This window comes from Arvicanthis niloticus, chromosome 1 (assembly GCF_011762505.2).
Source record: "Arvicanthis niloticus isolate mArvNil1 chromosome 1, mArvNil1.pat.X, whole genome shotgun sequence".
NCBI classification, from domain to species: Eukaryota; Metazoa; Chordata; class Mammalia; order Rodentia; family Muridae; genus Arvicanthis; species Arvicanthis niloticus.
The window spans coordinates 115,184,777-115,202,547 of NC_047658.1; positions in this window are offsets into that span (position 1 = coordinate 115,184,777).

Genomic DNA, 17,771 nt, shown 5'->3' on the forward strand with positions numbered 1-17,771 from the left:
GCTGCCCAGGCTAGAGGGTGCCACTGGTCTGCTTTTGCTTTCTGAGGACAGTGAACTTGGTGCTCACAAGGCCATTTGACTTCTGTGCTGCTTCACGGCATGTTTGCCATCTTATTTGTTTTTCTGGTAGTGCTGAAGGGGTGCCCATGGCTTCCTACATGCTAAATACACAGTACAGCCTGAATGCAGCCCCAGGCAGCCAAGAGTTGTTGTCATTCTCTTCAGGGAGCCAGGCATAGTGGCACATGCCTTTTGTTCCAGAACTTGGGAAGCAGGGACTCAGATCTATGTGAGTTTGAGGCCAGCCTGGTCTACATAGAGAGTTCCAGGACAGCTAGGGCAGCTATACAGAGAGATCATGTCTTGAAAAACAAAATAATAAATAAAAAAATAAGTAAATGCATGTTGCTGCAGGAGTTCAGAGCACAGCATGGGCATCAATCCTCACCTTCCACCATATGTGAAACAGAACGACATCACTGCCCTTGTGTGCCAGGGCAGGTGCCCGTGTGCTTCCAGAGATTCTCTTGTCTCTACCTTTCATCTCCTCAGAACTCCAGAATTACAGATGCTCAGACCGCACATCTGGCTATTTATATAGGTTCTGGTGACTCAAATTCAAACTCTCACACTTGCATGGCAGCCTGGCCTAGAATTTATCACATAGCCCAGAATGGCCTGGAACTTGTGATAAGTCTTCGGACTCAGACGTCCCAATAGCTGCAATTACAGGTGTGAGCCAGGCATTGGTTTTAACAGAGTATCGATGATGTAGTCCAGATTGGCTGCAAATTTGCTATCCTCCTGCCTGAGTTTTTCAGGTTCTGGTCACAGGCACATGCCACTAAAGCCCTGCTTTTTAACATTGTGAGCCATCTCCCCAGCCCAGCCTTGATTTCTCAACTGTATAGCTGTCTCTTCTCCACTTACTCTCCTGGGTTTTGTTTGGTTTTGAGACAGGGTTTCTCTGTGTATCCCTGGCTGTCCTGGAACTCACTCTGTAGACAAGGCTGGCCTCAAACTCAGAGATCTGCCTGCCTCTGCCTCTTAAGTTCTGGGACTTAAGGCATCCCCACCACCACCACCACCACCACCTCACCACCACCATCACCTCCGCCCCTACCTTCATTTAGTCTCCTGTTGATGGATGCAGGGACACATTTGGATCTTGTACTATAAACTTCAAAGACACAGGGTCTGGCTTCCTCTGAGGGTTTTTGTAGTTGGGTTTTTGTTTTTTTTTTTTTTTTTATCATTCCTAATATCTCAGCTCAGCATTTGGGGGGGAGGCAGGATTCACAACTGCAACCTCAGCATCCAGGAGGCTGAGACAGATGGTGAGTTTGAGGCTAGCCTTAACTACATAAAAACTCTATCTCCAAAAAAAAAAAATCTGTTGGTAGCACATGTGAAGGCAAGTGAATCTCTGTGAGTTCTAGGACAGCTTTGTCTATAGAGAGAGTTCTAGGGGCCAGCCAGAGCTATAAAGAGTCTCTCTGTCTCTCTCTCTCTGTCTCTCTCTCTCTCTGTCTCTCTGTCTCTCTGTTTCTCTCTCTCTCTCTCTCTCTCTCTCTCTCTCTCTCTCTCTCTCACACACACACACACACACACACACACTAGCAGACCTAGTAAGCAGCTCAAGGCTGTATTCCCAGCATTTGAGAGGCAGAGGCAAGAGAATGAGAAGTTTAAAGGAAGCTTAGGCCTAAATAACAAGTTTCAGGCTATCGTCAGCTGTACAGTGAGGCCTTATCTCAAAAAACAAAAATCAGGGTCAGCAAGAAGCCTCAACAGGAAGACACACTTTCAGCCAAGTCTCACAACCTGAATTTGATTCCAGGGACCCATATGGTAGAAGGAAAGAACCAACCCTCATAGGTCATCCTCTGGCTTACACACAAACATGCAAAATTCACACACACAATCACATCATACACATATACATACAAACCACACATACACTCACACACATGCACACATAACACATACACAGGCATAGGCATACACACATCAGACACATGCACACCACACACACACTCACACATACACATCAAACACACACACTCAAACACACCAAATACATAGACACCATATACATACCACACACACACTCACACATACAACACAATACACACAAACACCAAACACATACACAACACGATATATATACCACACATACACAACTCACATACACACAACATACACCCTTACACAAACACACCACATATACTACACATTCACACATACACACACATCACATATACCATATATACACCATACACAAGCACACACACATACACATACTCATACATATACCACACACCCTCACACACACACCACATACAGCACACACACTCACACATACACACAAACCACACACACCATACACAAGCACACACACATGCACACACACTAAATAAAGTTTAATTAAATATTTTTATTTTAACAAATTTATAAAATTCATACAAGAAGTAGAGAATGTACAAATTGAATCTAGGGGATGAGGATGTAGCTGACTTAGTAGGTCATTTGTGCCCCCATGCAAGAAGCCCTAGGTACCAACTCCAATACTAGATAAACCAAATTAAACCAAATATCACGGTACAGGCCTATGATCCAAAACTTGGGAGGGATAAGAAGTATAGTGAAAATTCTAGAATTTTGGTTTCTTTAAAAACACAGAAATATTATAAGAATGTGTTTTCATCTCAAACCCAGATGTGGGGCTACTTCTGACAAAGCCCACTCAGTCAGTCAACAACGTCTCAAAGGAGGGAGTGAGGATTAAAGAAAGAAAAGACAATTAGACAACCTTATAGCATGACTCCAGCAAGTGCTGAAGCAAGGGTTCCACCCCCTCCCACAAGCTGCTTTTATAACATTGTAAGTACATACAAAACATAGGGTCAGTTCTTGGTCAAGGACAAACAAGGCTTAAACAAAAGTCCCATGATCATTGTATCCAGGAACTTATCAAGATGATCAAGATACAAGGAACACATTTCTCAGCTGTATTTATCTTGAGCCTACTTCCTTATCCTAGCCAAACCTCAAATAGTATTGCCAATTTCCTAGAAGTGGCACCAAAAGCTCTTCACATCTCCCCCTTTTTTTATTTCATAAACAAGACTGCACCTGTCTTAGGTTGTTCTGACAAGAGTGCCTTCCTTACCCATCATTGAAAATGCATTATCCAAGGCAATGCACTTATGTCTTAAGTAGGTAAGGCTCTGTTGCAGAATCTTACCTGTCATTGACTATCAGCTTGTTAAATTAGTGGCTTTGTCTGGGGAATCCATTTTATATTTCAAGCCATGTATTTTGGGCACTAACATGTTGATGCTGTTAAAGGCAAGTTTTATCAAAATGGGCAGGAATAAAAATATTCTCAGGGCATGATTAAACTATATATGCCATTCTTGAAGCTTGACCAAGATGGAAATACTGACCTTAAGCCATGAATAATTTTATCAGCATTATCCACAGCATCAAAACTCAGCAGAGCAGCATTCTTTAAATTTATAATCTCAGTACACAAAGTTAAAATATCCAGAGAGGTGTTAGAATTATGCCAAATACCCCTCAAACATCTTTGAATTTTCAATCATTGTAAATTTTAGAAGTGACACAAATCCATTGGTATTTAGAGTGACATTCAAGATGGCTTCTTACTCTGAAACTCTGAACCTCCTCTCCAATAATTTGAATACTATCATAAAGAGCATCAATTTCTAGCTCCAAACTCCTGTCTAAATACTAAGAGTACTAGTAACATTTTTTGATAAATGATTAACAAAAGAGGCTGTCTTAACTTCTTGCCTCAAAACAATTGCAGAAGCAGTGGTGCTAGCTATTAATGTAATCAAAGCTGCCATGCTGGTAATAATCAACCCTACTACCCTCTTGCTTCTACTTAAAGCCTGACTCACTTCTAATATTTGTAAGCCTTTTTCAGAATACCAAGGTTCAGATAAATTTACAGGAATCATAATAATAAAAACTGGTTGATGTGTTCAGATAGACCACCGTCCAGTGCAGAAACACAATTAGACAAAAAAACACTTAAAACAAGAAACATTGAACTCTTTATCAGAGCCAACAAGAAAGGTAACATTCCCAACTAATAAAAGATTAGGTAAGACAATGCAGAGTGTCACATTTGCCTTAACCCCAGAACCTGTTCCATTTTTTATCCACAGCAAACATAACATCATACAAAGCAGTTGTCAGGGGTTTTTTTTTTTGTTGTTGTTGTTGTTGTTGTTTGGTTTTGTTTTGTTTTTTGTTTGGTTGGTTGGTTTTGTTTGTTTCTTTGTTTTGTTTTGTTTTGTTTTGTTTTGTTTTGTTTTGTTTTTCAAGACAGGGTTTCTCTGTGTAGCCCTGGCTGTCCTGGAACTCACTCTGTAGAGCAGGCTGGCCTCGAACTCAGAAATCCGCCTGCCTCTGCCTCCCAAGTGCTGGGATTAAAGGCGTGCGCCACCACTGCCCGCGTCAGTTTTCAAATATGTCTCTAAAAATGTCCAGAACCAGCCCTCCAAATGCCCATCATCTTTTCCTTTTTTCCCATACTGGATTGCTTTCCAGACCAGTCCATGATTGAGTCAGAATAACTGGTCACATTAAAGGAAAGAGAAGGGTCATCATAACAACTTCTCCATTCGGTTAATTTTTCAAAGGCAGTTTCCACAATCTCCATGTTCTCTGTCCTACAAGGTCTAAAAGCCTCAGGCAAGGCAGCTTGCAGCTTGTCCAGTCTGGGATATAGGCAAGCAAAGGTGGGTGAGGACCATATGTCCAATACAGTGTCCAGTCACCACTGTCAGGGCACTCAGCAAGCTCACAGTTAGCATTATTCTTTGTCCCAGCATCAGCATGTCTCACCCATCGCTCTGGCGGCCACCATGCTCCTTCAGCATCCTGTGAAAAAAAACACAAACATGCCCTCTTTCCCATATTAATCCCCAGTCTGAACCATGCCATATGCCAGTAAGTGGATTCTTCCATTTTTGTTTAATCATAAGTATGCCGAGTTGTAGGGTGCCACAGATGCCCAGCAGCAGAGAGTTCGTTCCTTAGCATCCAAGGTCAAAAACTTCAAAATAAAATTTTGTGGTGAAAGAATATACGACTCCCTCCTTTTCTGTTTTATGTAACTGAGTTTTTAGAGCTCTGTGGACTCATTCCATAATTCTCTGTTCTTGAAGACACGTGAATTCAAAATGTAGTTAACAGGGGTCTGTTAGACAGCAGGAGTAGATTCATGCCTTTGAGACCTAGTAAAAGCTATAGGTTTGGGTTAAAAGACACAGAACATTTTTCCTCCATCCAGAAGGCTAGATATACAGATTGAACAGAGATGGTTTTAGCATGATGAGAAGCATCTTTAAGTTTATATTCAGAAGACAACCAACGGGGAATTAAAATGTTGAGCTTGTGACTGAATTGTGAACTGCCAATGTTCCATTGGCTTTCTATATATATATTTAACTATAATTATAAAAGTTTCTTTTGCAATATCAGAGCATAACCATAATTTTGGAAGGTAAAACCAATTTTTGACAGTATAAACAATCCAGTCTTTTTAAAGTCAATACCAAGTGCATAATTTTCATGTAGCAAAGTTTGGCTACCAGTTCTTGTATATGAATACATGACAGTGCAACTTCTTTTTTTTTTTTTTCCTTTTTTTTTTTTTTTTTTTTTTTTTTTAGAATTTATTTATTTATTTTGTGTAAGTACACTGTAGCTGTCTTCAGACACCCATATGAGGGCATCAGATCTCATTATGGATGGTTGTGAGCCACCATGTGGTTGCTGGGATTTGAACTCATGACCTCTGGAAGAGCAGTCAGTGCTCTTAACCACTGAGCCATCTCACCAGCCCGACAGTGCAACTTCTAATACCTCATTAAAGAAACATTGTTTTAAGTCCTATCTTTTATAAGTCTGGTTTCTAGGACAGGAATTACATAAAATGTTACACCAATTTAGAGACATATTTCTGTACTGACTCATGCCATGTGTTGTTGCTCAAAATTACTCCAAACCTGAGTTTCCAGTTGGTTTTTTGTTGGTGGTGGTGGTTTTTTTGTTTTTTTTTTTTTTTTTTTTTTTTTTTTTTTTTGTTTTTTTTTTTTTTTTTTTTTGTCTTTTTGAGACAGGGTTTCTCTGTGTAGCCCTGGCTGTCCTGGAAGACCAGGCTGGCCTCAAACTCAGAAATCTGCCTACCTCTGCCTCCCAAATGCTGGGATTAAAAGCGTGCACCATCACTGCCCAGCGAATTTCCAGTTTTAAGCCAACTTTCTGTTACCAATGTTACAAATTTTTAATGATACCCAATAATTTATAAGCCAATAATCTATAACCACATACAAAACATATTTATACATTTAGGACCAGTCAGAAACAAACATGAAGTGGTTGCATACATTTCCATATTTAGACTAGACAGACAAAATTTTCTTATTCTTTTCTAGCTGTAATTTCAAGGGAGGAGCACCTTGTCACCTGCTAAACCCAACAGTGACAGTTACAGAGATTTTTGTAAAAGAAACAGCCATCAGTTTCCTTGCCAGAGAAGCTGCTGGCCCCTTTAAGGGCAGTATATGAAATAAGGAGCAACCATCAAGCAATGAAATGACACCACAGACATAAACTGACAGACATGGACAGACTGGCTCTCCAAGGACAGACATTAGACAGAGAGGGAAGAGAACCAGTTGTTCCACCAAATGAACCCAGCCAGATATCCTACCAATGGGACCGGGAACCAGAACTAGGCAACAGGAGTAGACTCATGACTTTGAGACCAGAGAGGAAGCAGGCGTCTCCTGACCTCCTCTTGACCCTAGGAGGGCCGGGAACAGCTTACTTTCTCTTTCCTTCTCCTTCACCAAAGCGCCCTGGGACACCAGGACAGCTGCTTTTCTGAAACCTACTTCTCCTTCTCATGTCTCGGGTCTAAACTCTGTCTAGTTGAAGTCCAAAGGCTAAAAGCATCTATTTTTTCCAGACCATGTGTTGTTTAGTAAGTACCTTTTATTCTCTCTTCCACTTTCTCCCATGTCTGTAAATTTATCATACTTTCCCCAGGGAACCAGGGACAAATTTCTTCTATTAAAAAGCAGAAACTGGGTAAGCTGGTTTTGACTTATCTGCACTCCTCTAGATTTTAGATATCTCTAAGCATATGTACCCAAAGCATTCTACTATCACCATGTCCTATTTTCACAGGGTTTACTCGCTGCTAGCCCAAATTTTCTTTATTTTCCTTTGTATTCACTTCCAATTCCTGAAGTGTCATTCACTGAGTCCCCCATACTCGAAACCTCACATTGTGGTACCACCTGACTGAGCCCACTCAGTCAGTCAACAGTCTCGAGGGAAGGAGTGAGGATTAAAGAAAGAAAAGACAATTAGACAACATTATAGCATGACTCCAGCAAGCTCTGAAGCAAGTTTATTTTTTTTTCCCCAAGCTGCTTTTATACCATTGCAAGTACATGCAAAACATAGGGTCAGTTCTTGGTCAAGGACAAACAAGGCATAAACAAAAGTCCCATGATCATGGTATCAAGGAACAGCTGACTGTGACTTGCCTCGTGCTCTAGCAGAAGCCTGGTTTTACTCACAGATAATTGCTGTGACTGTCTGGTGTTTGGAATTCTGGGAACTTTTCACAGAGTACATAAATGCTAGGGCCCCGATAGGCCGGTTGGTGGTCCTTTTAGGGAAGTTGTAGGAGTTTTCCTAATTCCTCCCTCTATCCTTTTTTCTCTCCTGTCTAGTGTTAGGGGGTGAACTGGGGTGGGGGGAGATAAAAGGTGGGAAGAGAAGAGCCCACAATGTAGCAAAGACCAATGCTAAAAGGAGGATCAGGAGTTCAAGGTCATCCTTAGCTACATAAGGATTTTGAGGCCAGCCTGGGCTACATGAAGTTCTGTTTTAAAAAGTCTGGACTTTGTGGCACAGACTTATCTTCCCAGCCATAAGAGAAGATGAAGCAGAACAATTACAAGCTCAACACCTGCCTCGGCTTCGTAGTCTAGCAAGTTCTAGACTCTGTTTCAAAATACAAAAGTGGTGGTGCACACCTTTAGTCCCAGCACTCAGGAGGCAGAGGCAGGTGGATCTTTGGGAATTCAAGGCCAGCCTGGTCTATAGAGTGAGCTCTAGGACAGGCAGGGCTACACAAAAGAGACCCTGTCTCATAAAAACTAAAAACAAACAACCAAACAAGCTAAGAGTATTCAGGTTTGCCTTGGTCTGGGACAAGTATTCTGTATAACCGAGGCTGACTTCAAAGTCAAGATCCTTCTGCTTCTGACTGCTAATTGCTGGGGTCACAGGCTTGTGTCACCCTTCCCACTGGTGGCAGTTTTGTTTTATTTTGTTTTGTTTGGAGATTTTCATTATTTATATTTCAATTGTTTTCCCCTTTCTAGGTCTCCCCTCTGGGAACCCCCATCCCATCCTCCCTCCCCCTGCCTCTGTGAGTGTTCCCCCACCCACCCACCCACCCACCCACTTCTGTCTTCCCACCTTGGCATTCCCCTACACTGGGGCATGAAACACCCTCAGGCCCAAAGGCCACTCCTCCCACTGATGTCCAACAAGGCCTTACTCTATCACATATGCAGCTGGAGCCACGGCTCCCTCCATGTGAGTTTTTTGTTGGGGGGGGGGTTTTTTTTTTTAAGATTTATTTATTTATTTTATGTATATAAGTATACTGTCCCTGTCTTCAGACACATCAGAGGAAGGTATCAGATCCCATTACAGATGGTTGTGAGCCACCATGTGGTTGCTGGGAATTGAACTCAGGACCTCTGGAAGAGCAGCCAGTGCTCTTAACCTGTGGGCCATCTCTCCAGTTGGTGAGTTTTTAAAAGGGCTCAGTTCACATTGCCATCCAGCAGAGGGACCCAAGAGAAGGGCAAGAAGCTGAGACTGTCAGACAAATAGACTGTGGACTCCAGTATCCCCTCCCTGGGTGCGCTACTAGATCTGCACAAGGCAGGGCTGGGAAACTTCACCTTCAGTTCTCTTCTGGTTTTGAGATTTCTGCATAGCCATGATCCAACAGGAAGGCCAGAAGGAGGAGGGCTTTGTGACTGGGGCCAGAAGCCAGAGCAGGCAGCCTCGGCCACAGTGACACTGATCCTCTCTAGCTGGTTGACCTAGGGTCCTGCCTGGTGGGATGTGGCCTTGCTTCTCTCCCACCCTGTACTCAGGTGTTCATGGCTCCAGATTCAGAAACTCAAAACATGAAACAGCATCCAGGGCTGGATGGCAGCTCCACAGAGACTCCCTCCTTCCCAGCCGCCTGTGGGAGAAACTGTTCAGGTTCAGAAATGTTCAGGGACCCATGCTGCCTAGGTAGGAGGCCAGGTCCAGCTGGAATGTGAGCCCTCTGCCCACAGCTTGCCAAGTGCCAACACCCACCATGCGCCATTCAGTGCCAGTTGCAGCTGCATCTGAAGGGAGTGAAGCCCAGCTCAGGCCTACTACCTGTCAATCAGTCAGACCTTCCTTCCTGCTCTCCCCAAAGCCTCACATCTAGGGCACCTTCCTTCCCTGACTCTCCCCAAGGCTCTAGGTATCAGTAGAACGCAGACTTCCATTTCTTTCCGGGCCTACTCCAATGGCCTCTCCCTGTGCTTCAAATCAAGCTGGAAGCTCTGTCCATGACCTTCAAAGCCCTAAAGAAAAGGCCCTTTTACCAGGCATAGTGGTGTATGCCTTTAATCCCAGCACTTAGGAGGTAGAAGCAGGCAGACCTCTGAGTTTCAGGCCAGCCTGATCTGTAGAGTGAGCTCCAGGACACAGAAAAATCCTGTCTTAGAAAAACAAACAAACAAACAAACAAACAGACAGACAGACAAACAAAAAACAAAGAAACAACTCTGACTACTAAGATTTTAATTTAAAATGTCCCCTGACGTCTTATGGCTTGAAGGTTTGGCTCCCAGATGGGGCTCTGTTTTTGTTCTAAAAATGATGAGAAATTGGACCCCAGCTAATGAAAGAAGATCTCCCGTGAAAGGTCCTTAGTATACGTTATTTTGACTGCTTCCTGTCTTGCTCTCTGCTTCCTGTTTTGCCATGATGCCAATCTGGCTTCTACACCATGCATTCCCCCCAACACAATGAACAGAATCCTCTGAAATCATGGGCTGAGTCTGTGGCTCAGTTGCTAGGTTCAAGTCCCAGACATGACCACAATCCCAGACTTGGGACGTGAAAGTAGAATTATCAGGTGTTCAAAACCATCTTTAGTCACATAACAAATTCACGGACAGTTTGAGATAGATGACATGAGATCCTGTCTCAAAAACAAATAAGGGGCTGGAGACGGGCTTCCCAGTTAAGAGAACCTGAGTTTAGTTCCCAGCACCTGCATAGTGGCTCACAATCATCTATAACTCCAGCTCCATAATCTCCCATGCTCTCCTCTGGCCTGTACAGGCCATGCATGCAGGTGGTGAGCAAACAGATGTATACACATAAAAAAATAATAAATTAATCATTTGGGGCTGGAGAGACAGCTCAGTAGTTAAGAGCACTGTCTGCTCTTCCAGAGGACTCAGGTTCAATTCCCAGCACCCATGTGGCATCTCACAACTGTCTGTAACTCCAGTGCTAGGGAACCTGACACCTTCACATAGACATACATGCAGGGAAAACACCAATGCCCAGAAAACAAAAAATAAAAATAAGTAAATCATTTAAAATTAAAAATAAATTAATTGATCTTCAAAATAAAATAAAAATAAAATTTGCATAAGTAAATAAAAAAATCTTTCTTACACTAATCTGATCTTTCTTCTTCTCTCCTCTGTCCCATGTCCTTCTCCACTTCACAAGGACCCCTCCTCTTTCTCACCCCTACTATACTCTGTCAACTACCCACTTCTCACAAAAGACTTCTGCTTTTTCCGAGGGCCCCCAACCCCATCCCAAATCTGTTGTGTTCTGTGATGGTTTCATCTCTCCTGTGGAACTGATGTCCCTGCCAAGCAAGTGTGTTATCTACAGCCACCACAAGACTGCTCAGGTCTGTATCTGTATTAACCCTTTGGTTGCCAGACATAAAACAGTCGTCATCCCCATGGAAGCAAGGTGCAGAGGTGCAGTATGTTCTTTCACATGCCTGAGGCCATGCATCCAGGAAGCTACGGTGCCAAGATCCAGAAGGCACCCAAGGTCATGTTCCTGACTAAGAGAATTCCCACTGCAAAGATAAAGAAAATGAGTCTCCAACTAGGTGTGGTGGGCACGCCTGTGATCTTATACTGAGGAGATGGAGCCAGAAGATAAGAAGTTCAAAGTCAGCTACTCCTCAGCTACATAGCAAATTTGAGGTCAGCCTGGGCTACATGAGATTGTCAAAAGAATAAGAGAGAGGCTGGAGAGATGACTCAGAGGTTAAGAGCACTGGCTGCTCTTCCAAAGGGCAATCCAATTCCCAGAACCCATGTGACAATTGTATCTCCCTTTTCAGAAGATCCAAGACCCTCTTCTGGCTTCCAAAAACAATGCACACATAATGCTGCAAAGATATGCAAGCAGGCAAAACAGCCATGCACATAAAATAAAACATTTTTTAATTTTCTTGATTAAAAAAAAGAGCACTTGCTGCTCTTGCAGAGGATCCAGGTTCAGTTCCCAGCACCCACGTGGCATTTCATGGCTGTCTGTGACTGCAACTCCAAGGGATCTGATGCTGTCTTCTAACTTCCAAGAGCACTAGGTATGCAGTCAGTGCACACATGTATATGCAGGCAAAAGTCTCCTACGCATAAACAAAAATAAAAAGGAAGGAAGGAAAGAAGAGGGCACCTCAGTACCAGGTGGTACACACCTACAGTCCCAACTGAGGCAGGAGGATCATGTGAGCTCAGAGTTCAAGACTGGCTTGGACAACATAGTGAGAACCTTTGCAAGAGAGAGGGGGGTTGGAGGGAAGGGGAGAGAGAAAGGGAGAGATTGAAGGAGGGAGGAGAGGGGAAGGGAGAGGGAGAAAGCGCTCAGTGGGACTGGATGGGGTGTAAGAAAGCAGAGCATGGAGGTGGGGCTCAAGTCCACCCCCTTGGCCTCTGAGAGCTCCAAAGGCACCCACATCTGAGCCTCTGGTAAAAGGGCAAGGCAGGCATCCAGAAACTGCCTGGGGTCACCAACCACCCTTGTAATTAAAATCCATGTTAAGAATCTGCCACCATTAAACACCCATTAAGCAGGGAAAGCAAATCCCAAAGGAAAGTGAGCTGTGAGAAAGTCCACAGGGCTCCTCACTGAGGCCTTCCAGGAGGGCCAATAAAAGTCAGCCTTTGCCCTGGCAACCCAGTCTCAGAGTCCAAGAGGAAAGAAACAAAAAAATGTCTGAAGCTGCTGCTCGCCTGGAAGCTGAGGAAGCCAGGTTTCCACCAACAGAAGACAAAAGAACCACACATCCCTGCCTCACTACACCCAGGCTTCCCATAGCCTCCTCTCTTTAGGCCTTAGCACAGCTTGTCCCCATAGCTTAGAACATCCATCCAAGGTGTCCCTTCAGAGTCCATGCCTCGCAGATTCACTGCTGAGATCCTGAGTGCCGGACAGACTCAGAGAGGACTCTCAACAGAGGGCTACTGAAGGCACCTTGTATAACTGTGAGGGGACCTGTGAGGGGGAGAATGTGGACCCCTAGGCATCCGAATATATCCCTCAGAATTATACAAAGCTGCACTGCTCAAAACAGAGATGGTTTCCCAATGGCTAAAGTCCCCAGTATTAAAAATCCATATTAGGAGCTGGGCATGGTGGCACACACCTGTAATCCCAGCACTCAGGAGCATGAGGCAGGAGGATTATTGCAATTATAGAACTCATAGTCATTTCAAAGCCAGCCTAACCTACAGTGTGAAGTGTAAGAAAGAGAATCCCTGACTGGAAAGGAAAAAAAGGAAAAGAAAGAAAGAAAGAAAGAAAGAGAGAGAAAGAAAGAAAGAGAGAAAGAAAGAAAGCTGCCAGCATGAAGACAGTAAAAATGGCTGCAGAGCAAACCTGAGGATCTGAGTTCACTCAGCTCCAGAACCCACAGGGGTTGGGGATGGTGGTGACTGACTCCTGAAAGTTATCTTCTGGTCTGAGAGATGCTAAAATGGGGAGCCTGAAAGATCTACTGTGGGAGAATTAGGGTGATGACAGAGATCAAGGTTGTGAGAACAAGGACAGAGCAGGGTCACCAGGGAGATGACAGCTCAACACATGCCCCTTCCAAAGCTGACAGTTTGGGGTTTTAAGACAGGGTCTCACTATGTAGACCAGGCTGGCCTGGAACTCACTATGTAGACCAGGCTGGCCTTGAATTCACAGAAATCTTCTGTGGCTATGCCTCCTGAGTGCTGGCATTAACAGTGTGTGCCACCATGCCTGGCTTCAAAGGCTGGTAGAGGCAACACTAACCATTTGGAAACTATGGTCTCCTCAAAGGTCCCTTTCTTAGAAGTGACCCTTGAGTGGTTAATACTTGCTGTCTACCCAATGTCCTGTCTCCTACCCAATGTTCCATAGCAGCAGTACCCTCAGTTTCAGCTTGGAAGTGATTTCCCAGTACCCTTGCAGCTATTTGGATCATGTGACTAAAGTCTGTCCAATGAGATATGTTGAGGCCTGCCCCTGAAACTCCAGCATAGCTGTAGCCATTTTGTTACATGCCTGCCAGGTATTTCATATTGTTGCTGTAATATGCCTGCCAGTCATTGACACAGAAAAATAACGACTCAGCAAAGTCATGCTGATCACATCTGCTGTTACATTCTGTATGAGGTTTCTTATCTTTAAAAATTCCACAAAACCTTATTTAGGACCCATCAAATTAAAGGTCAATATGAATTATTATGTCTAAAATGGCTTAAGTCAGAGCGACCACCAGACAGCACTTCCTGCGCCTGCATATGAGCTCATGTGGTTTTTGAGGTTTTAGCCTTTATAGTCTGACAGAGAAAGATGTTGGGGGTCATAGCCTTAGCCCCCAAATTCTGATCAATGTTCCTGGTTGATCAGCCTTAGGGTGTATATTCAATAAACCATCCCTGTCAGACTACATCACTATTTGTGTGGTTTGTGGGGTGTCTCCTGGATCCCAACATTTGGTGCATTGGCCATGAAGACCCCCACCCGAGAGCACCCCTCAGTTGCTGATTGTGAAGCCAACTCCATGAGGAGATAAGGGTTTTCTACCTGAGCAATTCTTTTTCTTGGTTCAGTCTTGGGTTTTGTTGGTTTGGTCTTGTTTCTGGGACCTTTTGGTGACTCAAGTGAAGGCAGCCCTTGGGTCAAAAGAATGGAGGGCACTCTGATTCTTCTCTTGGCCAAGAAATTGGAGTACAATCCACCCCTTTAGATTTGGACTTGGTCTTTGAAACTCAGTTTTGTTTGTTTTGTCATCCATTTTTGTTTTGTTTTTTTGGTGCCTATTTTTAACTCCTTCACTATGGAATATCTGAGTCCCTTTGGTGGGACATCTGTGTCCCTTCCCTCTCCTCCCCAACTCTATTGTTTGTCCTCCTTGGTATTGTTACAACGCATACTGCCCAGCTTGGTGGCCACTGTGTTGCAGACCATTCTGCCCCACGCTTGGAGCTAAAATGTCCCGGCCCGAGCTGCCGCTTCAGTCCGCAGGTCAGGGTCTAGCAAGAGATGCAAAGAATGGAGACAAGACAGGGTGTGTGATCAAGTCCAGTTTCTCCTTTATTGTCTTTCCCTTTCTCTCTCTTGTCTCTCTCCTTATTCTCTCTCTCCTTATTGTCTCTCTCCCTGAAGGAAAGTCCGGGTATTTATACACTTTGTCATGTGCCTTGTAGGCCCATGGATACCAAGTGCCTTGCAGGTGTGGATATGACGTAAGCCTTACAGGCATGTATGGCGTGGATAGCACGTGCGCCTTGCAGCTGGGGGCACTAAACAGCAAAACAAGATATGTGGGATAAACAAGATGTTTATCAGAGTGTGCTCAGCTGTTGTAGGCTGTTGAAAACCAAGTCTCATGTCAGGGTATATTGCTTGAGATGGCTGTAAAGCTGATAGCCGCTTTCTGCTACAAGTTGGCTCCCAACATGGTATGCCAGTCTGTTTGTCAGTTTGTCTGTAATTTCGTTTAGTTGCTTGATTGCTGCTCTGTGGTTCATATTTAAAGGAAAAATGGTGGAAGCCCCATCTGCTGGCTGTTTGCCCCTTGACTCAACTTTAACTCATATCAAGAATTTTTAGAAAAACAAAACAAGCAGCTGAATTGGTACAACAAAAGCTGATAAGTGGCCCTTGAAGCCCTGCTCCTGCAGCTAGGAGTCTAGCGTTGTTCAAGAAGCCCTCTGAAGCTGCTTGATCTGCAAAAGCTGCTATTAAAGCGGCATCAGCACGTCTCCACTTCTCTGGTAAGGAAGCTGAAGGCTAGTCCTACAGAACCTCTGTGCCCATGAGAATTGGATTCAGCAGATGGTAAGGTGCTCCTCCCTTGAAATTACAGCTAGGAAGAGTAAGAAAAAAATTTTGTCTGTCTATTCTAAATGTATAAGTGTATGTGGCTACTATATCTTTGTTTCTGACTAGTCTTAAAAGTATAAGTTTACTATGTTCTGCATGTCTTGGTTATGGATAATTGGCTTATAAATTATTGGGTATGATTAAAAATCTGTAGTGTCTATAACAGAAAGTCAGCTTAAAGATAGTAACTCAGGGTTAGAGCCATTCTGGGCAACAACACCCAGGGCATGAGCCAACCAGGGAAACAGGTACCTAAAGATACTCTTAAATTGGGATAATATTTTTATGCAATTCCTGTCCTAAAAATCAGCTGTACAAAAGATACAGAATTTAAAACAATGTTTTTTGTTTTGTTTTGTTTTGTTTTGTTTTGAGACAGGGTTTCTCTGTATAGCTTTGGCTGACCTGGAACTCACTCTGTAGACCAGGCTGGCCTATGAACTCAGAAATCCACCTACCTCTGCCTCCCAAGTGCTGGGATTAAAGGCGTGCACCACCACTGCCCAGCTTAAAACAATGCTTCTTTAGTGGGTTGTTAAAGCTGCATCTTGCTGCATTCTTATACAAGAACTTTTCTTGCTGGCAGCCAAACTTTGTAACATTTGATATTGCACTGATTGCATTGCTCTTGATACTGATTTTAGAAACACTGAATTGTTTAAACTGTTAAAAAAAAAAAAAAACAACTTGGTTTTGTCTTCCAAAAATTTTGATTATGCTCTATGACTTCACTCTTTTAAAAAGATACTTTATTTTGATATTGCAAAAACAACTTTTAAAAAATATTAAAACATAAAACTATGGGACATTTTTAATTTTTCTTAAATATTTTATTATGATGTCTTTATTAATATATGATGGTTACAATGAAGGAGAAATTTTTAATGAAGATAATTATAGTGGTGATAGAAACTATAATAACTTTAGAAATTATAATGAACAACAGCGTTTGGACCTATGGACCTATGGAGGGAGGACAATTATGATTTTTTTTAAAAGCTCAGTCAATCCCTATTATTATAGTTATGGATCTGACAATGGGAATAAAGAATATGATAACAGAAGGTTTTCGCTTAAAAAATACAGCTAGCCGGGCGGTGGTGGCACATGCCTTTAATCCCAGCACTTGGGAGGCAGAGGCAGGCGGATTTCTGAGTTCGAGGCCAGCCTGGTCTACAGAGTGAGTTCCAGGACAGCCAGGGCTACACAGAGAAACCCTGTCTCAAAAAACCAAAAAAAAAAGAAAAAAAACCCCAGCTATTAATTGATGAAATATGATGTCAACTAGATATACATTCCTGAGGTATTTTTTATCCGTTATACTTTTGTCTTTTTCCTTTCATTATATCAGGTATATTGCTCTATAAATTATGGTAATGATACTGACATGCCAAATCAGACTCCATTTTAGAGAACCTGACCTACGTTTGAACTCAAGTAAACTAACAGGCTGGTACCTAGCATTAGTTTCCAAGTTGTCCCCCAACAAAACCTGAACCTACCTCCAGTGTCTTGGCTAATCCCCAACAAGACCAGCGTTTCCAGGTTACAACCTCAACAAGGCCAGTGTCTCCAGGTTATTCCCCCAACAAATCTGCACCCCCAGGTTACAAGCCCACCCCCTGCCTAACTACCACCAATACAGAGGGGGGCAGAAATTAAGTTTATGATATGATTCCCAGCACCAGCCAATTATGTTAAAGGCCACAGTATCTTTCCAATTAGATGCTTACACACACATACCCTGCTTTGCTGTTCACTATAAAACCTTGCCCCGAGAGACATTCAGGGTTCCCCTACCATCAAAACTGTCCTGTGTGACAGTGGTACATTGGGGGAGGGGAGGTGCCGAGCTAGCTCAAATAGAATAAAGACCCTGCCATGAGTTGAATCATATTGGCTCCTGTCTGTGTTTGGGGGGATCAGTAACATTTCCTTGGCACTACACTACCAAGAATAAAAATTAAGGAATTAATTTTTTTAAGATTTACAATATTAAAAAGATTAAGAATCACTGGCTCTTGAAATCCACCCCATATTCCTTTCAGTTTGCGAGCTCCAGCAAGGCTCCAACACCCATCTCCTTTCAGCTCAACAAGTCAAACAGATAAGAGCTCCCTTGACATTTTTCCCAACTTGTTAAACTTCTCCTGTCCTGACACTGGTTTCAGCTTAAACCTAATCATATGAATTGTTATGTTCTATAATGATATACCATATAAAGATCAGAAAACTTCCTAGTCTTT